Source organism: Colobus angolensis, unplaced genomic scaffold, assembly GCF_000951035.1.
Source record: "Colobus angolensis palliatus isolate OR3802 unplaced genomic scaffold, Cang.pa_1.0 Scaffold82, whole genome shotgun sequence".
Lineage (NCBI taxonomy): Eukaryota > Metazoa > Chordata > Mammalia > Primates > Cercopithecidae > Colobus > Colobus angolensis.
In genome coordinates this window covers 5,039,553-5,045,039 of record NW_012122043.1, presented here as the reverse complement: position 1 = coordinate 5,045,039, position 5,487 = coordinate 5,039,553, and the positions used below count along the sequence as shown (strand labels likewise).

Sequence of the window (5,487 nt, the reverse complement as noted above, 5' to 3'; positions counted from 1 at the left end):
CTTTATGTCAATGGTCCCCTCTTACGGAAACCAAGGGCAGGTATCCTTTACAAAATCAAAAAATCTAAACAAATCATTACTTTTAACCTTTACTCTTCGTGTTTTTAAAGCCTCTTAACTGTCCTACATAAATCTGATGTTGGCTTAATTCTTGTCCCATAATCAGGCACTGTTACTCACCTCTGGTTCTGACGCAGCAGGCTCCCGCGGCGTCCAGAGGAGTTTTTCTTCCACTTTTAATTTCGGCCGACTTTAGTGCCTTCTTCCTCACTTTTTCCCCCATGTCCAGGTCCCTGTTCGGGCGCCACATGTCCCGTCCTGCAGGACAGTTGAACGGACCCTGGAGGGGGGAGTGGGAATGGAGGAGACAAGAAAACACGAGAAATGGAGACAAGACAAATAGCCTGATCAAGTCTTGTTTAATGGTGGCAGTGCAATGCCTTATATAGGCTGGCAGGGGAAGAGGTTGGGCCAGGGCGGTAACGGGGGGCTGGGTTTTCTCAAATTACAATCACGCATGTGCCATTAATTGGTATTTTTCCCGGGCACGGAATTGCACCTGCACTGTAGGCTGCATATCTTCCTGGGCGCGAAAAAGGTTGGCACGCGCAGGAAAAGTTTTGGCGCGTGCGGGAAAAGTTGTTAATGAAGAACCCGGAAATACGCCATCTTGTCTCTGATGATACGGAGCTTAAGCAACAGAAGCCGCGGCAATTTCCGGGCCTCACAGCTCCGGACGGGCAGGGATTGGGGACCTAATCAAATCAAAGGGAAATGTATAATACATGAATCAGGTTGAAAGCACCTGTATTTAATTATATACATATACACACACATATATGTATACATATAATTGAAGCTTTAGATCTGCTACTTTACATAAAATGTGAGAATTAATGGAACAAGTTAAACATCCAACTAAGAATCAGCCAGTTCCAGAATGTGGGAAATTTAACAGGATTAGTGAGTTTGAAAAATAAATGACAAAGTCAGGGGGTGGTAAATATGAGCATTTCTGCTCCTGGGTTGAAGGGCCTTGATGCCAACTCGGAACTGTGTCAATAACTGTAATAGGTGGATACCCACATTTATCCCTTGAGAGGCATCAGCCCCTAAATCAATGTGGAATGTGGAGCTAAGATTTGAGAGTGCTAAAATGAGGTCATCTGCGGTAGTTCTTTGCAGGTCGGTGGCGGGTGTTTGCTTATTCCACTGGGCACAGCAAGATTCAAGCTTTGCCTGGTGAGGGGTCCACTGCTGAATAACAACCTGTGGAATTTGGGCACTTTGAAAGGGCTGGGGTGATAACAATGGAGCCTTGAGAGGGCTAAACCACATTGTTTACCCTTCAAAACATTTGGTGAACTTCTAAGCTGCCTAGGGTGGGAGTCCAAAAAGCAAGTCAAAAACCTTGGGAAACAATTCCATTTTCCTGGAGTCTTGCTGTGTCAGCGCTCCATTAAACAGGTTGGTGGGTGGGGGAAGGTGTTTGCTTATAAGTATAAACCAGAAGTAGAATATTAGTAAAACTGCTCCTGGAAAACAGGTCAATATAAAATACTAAGCTGAAGTACAGAAATGAAACAGTGAAACTGTTCATTAACTGGTCATTGTGTTGGAGACGTGTGGTACACAGCATAGCGATCTACCATTTATCTAATTGGAATCCAAGGAAGAGAGATTATATATAGAGTGGAAAAGTAGAAGTACCAGCCCAGAATTTTCTGAAAGTGATGAGAGAAATCAAGCCACAGATTCGAAAAGCTCAGAAAACCCCCACAGAGGATATATGCAAAGAAAACCACACCCAGACAAAAATAATAAAACTACTGAAATCGAGAGACAACGAGACTATATTAAAAGCACAGAGGAAGGACTGGGTGGGGGGGCATTGTCTTCAAAGAAGTAGTGGTGTAGTGGTAAAACCAGACAGTGAAATGGCATTTATAACATGTTGAAAGAAAAATAAAATCCTAACTATTGTATACAAAAGATACTCATAATATTCCTGTGTTCTTACATTTAAAAGTTGGAAAAAGATATACCACTGCAAATACTAACCAAAAGAAAGTTGGTGCATCTTTGAAAGTGAGAGTTGGCCCTCCATGTCTGTGGGTTCTACATCTGTGATTCAACCAACTGTGGCTCAAAAATATTTGAAATTAAAAAAAAAAATACAGCATAACAATTATACATTGCATTGTATTAGGTATTAAATCTAAAGATAAAGTATACAAGAGAATGTGTATGGGTTATTTGCAAATACTATTATGTAAAGGACTCTCATCTACAGATTTTGTATACTCGGCGGTCTTGAAGCCAAGTATATCCCCTGTGAATATCCAAGGGTGATTGTACTAGACAAAGTCGACCTCAAGGCAAGAAGCATTATTAGAGATAGAAAGTGATTTTTAATGACAAAGGTTGCATATAGTTTCCTTCCGTAACAAATTACCACAAACTTAATGGCTTAAAACAACACAGATGTATTACCTTACAGTTCTGCAGTTCAGAAATCTGAAATGGGTCTCACTGGGCTTATGTCAATAGGGCTGCATATTTTTCTGGGGGCTCTAGGGGACAAGCTGTTACCTTGCCCTTTCCAGCTCCTAGAGGCCACCCACATTTCTTGGCTCGCGCCGTTCTTTCTCCACCTTCAAAGCCAGCAACACTGGGTAGAGTTATGTTCACACTGCTCGCTCTCTGGTTCTCTCTTCTGCCTCCTTTCTTCCACTGTGAAGGACCCCTGTGATTATATTGGGCCCACCTGGAAACTCAGGATAATCAGTCTATTTTGAGATGAGCTGATTAGCAATCTAGTTCTGTCTGCTATCTTAATTTCCTTTCCCCATGTAACCTGAGATTCCACAGATTCCAATATAGACATTTTTGGAATATTCAAATATAGACATTATTCTACAGAGATCAGTCCAAAAGGCAACAGGAATATGTAGCAATTCTAATTTTATATTCAAAATATAATCGAGTGGAAGTTGACAGAACTAAAAGGAGAAAAGTCATCTATAATACTGGAAGACATACCACTCATATTAGCTGATGGCATGAACAGACAGTATCACAAAGAATATAGAAAAGGTGACAGAGTTGATCTAATTGGGATACATAAAACACCAACAATACATTCCAAAGAGTAGACATCAAAATGAGTGCATTCTCTGAAAACAGTGGGATGAAGCTAGAAAGCAATAAAGCCATATGGATTACTAGGAAATCTCTAACTGCTTAGAAATTATGTAGTTGTCTGGGCATGGTGGCTCACACCCATAATCCTAGCACTTTATGAGACTGAGGCAGGACAATCTCTTGAACCCAGGAATTCAGAATTCAGGACCATCCTGGGCAACATAGACCCCTGTCTCTACAAAAATATAACTTAAAAAAATCAGCTGGGCATGGTGGTGCATGCCTGTGGTCCCAGCTACTTAGGAGGCTGAGGCAGGCGGATCGCTTGAGCTTGCGAGGTCAAAGCTGCAGTGGGCCATAATTATGCCGCTGCACTCCAGCCTGGACAACAGAGTAAGAGCCCGTCCCAAGGAAAGAAAGAAATTATACTTCTCAATTACCTATGAGACACAGAAGAAAACATAAATTAGAAATATTTAAGGAATTCATCCAAGGCTAAGATTGGAGATAACATATAGACTTAAAAGCAATTACTAGAAAAGAGGCTGAAAACCAATAATCACAAATCAAATTCAAATAAAGTCAGAGGGAAACATTAAGACCAAAAATCAATGAAATAGTAAATAAAATTTTAATAGAAATAAGTCAACGAAACCACAGACTGGGGCTTTGAAAAGAAACAAAATTGTTAAGTCTCTAGCAAGAATAATAGGGAGAAAACACAAATTATACACAGCAGTAGTGAAAAAGCAAAAAAGTTGGTAATAGGGCTGGGTGTGGTGGCTCTTGCCTGTAATCCCAGCACTTTGGGAGGCCGAGGTGGGTGGATCACTTGAGGCCTGGAGTTCAAGACCAGCCCGGCCAACATGGCCAAACCCCATCTCTAATAAGAGAAAAAATACAAAATTAGCCGGGCATGCTGGCGTGCGCCTATAGTCCTAGCTAATTGGGAGGCTGAGGCACAAGAATTGCTTGAATTCAGGAGGCAGAGGTTGCAGTGAGCCAAGATCACCCCACTGCACTCCAGTCTGGGCGACAGAGTGAGACTTCATCCCCCCACCAAAAAAAAAAAAAGTTGGTAATAGGATTTTGTGAGCAATTTTATGCCAAGAAAAAAATTATGTGAACAAATGTTTTGAAAAATGCAACTTAGAGAAATAAAACCAAGAAATAAATCTGACTACACCTATCTGTCAAAGAGAATGACTTGGTTACTAAAATCCTCTCCAAAACACAACACCCATATAGGGTCACTGATAAATTTATCCATGCACTTAAGAAAGAGCAATAATTTTATACAATTTATTCCAATTAATAGAATACAGTAGAAAAATTGCCAGCTGACTTAAAGAGGCCACAATTTTAAGAGAAAAATACAGACCAATATACTCATGAAGATAGATGTAAAAATCCATATCCAAACGTTAGAAAATCAAATCCATCAATATTTCAAAAGAGTATTATGACCAAGTGGAGTTTATTCCAGCATTTAAAAGGCAATTTAATATTAGAAAGTGAGTGTAATTCACCACGTTAACAGAAAAAAGGAGAAGGATCAGGCAGTGACTTAAAGAGATGCAGGAAAAGCATTTGATTCAACACTCACTCATGATTTAAAGAAAAACTCTTCATAAATAAAAATAAAACAATGTCCTTAATCTAATAAGAGTATCCATGGAAAACCTACAGCAGATCTCACACATAGTGGTGAATTACTGAAAGTTTCCCACTTTGTACTGAGATTAAGACAGGTTTATCTGCTGTAATCACCTGTATTCAAAATTGTACTGAAGATCTTAGTTCATTAAGGTAAGAAAAACAAAGCCATGAGGATTAAGAAGTAAACTGGGTATTATTTATAGATGGTATTTTGTGTTTAGAAAACCTAAAGAATCTAACAAACTATTAAAAATGAAACGTATTGAGGTTACTGGATATAAGATAAACATGCAAAAGTCATTGCATTTCTATATAACAACAATGAATGAATATAAGATGAAACAAAAATAATGTTTCCAGTAGCATCAAACATATCAATAGCTAAAAATAAATTAAGAAATGTACAAAATTCATACACAGGAACTACAAACATTAAGAAAATTAAAGACACCTAAGTCTTACTCAAATATTGATCTAAATATTTGATGTGTTTGTTTAAATTACAAAGGGATTTTTCTCACTGGAAATTGACAAACTGAATTTAAAATTTATTAATGACTATAAGAGACCACAAATAGCCAATGCAATCTTTACAAAGGACATTAGATGACTTACATCACCAGAGATCAAGACTTTTAAAGCTACATTAGTGAAGACACCTTGGTACTGGTACAAGGATAAACA

General features: G+C 38.9%; 1 protein-coding gene across 1 annotated transcript in view; it reads left to right on the top strand.

Annotated features, from left to right (window-relative positions):
* Positions 1-4,627, top strand: part of COPS8 (COP9 signalosome subunit 8) — a 27,607-nt gene extending 22,980 nt beyond the window's left edge. Inside the window, exons 9-10 of the transcript XR_001000419.1 lie at positions 1,927-1,932; positions 4,616-4,627. The gene's annotated coding sequence lies outside the window, so the exon portion shown is untranslated. The remainder of the gene's footprint in view (positions 1-1,926; positions 1,933-4,615) is intronic.
* Positions 4,628-5,487: the final 860 nt, after the last annotated feature.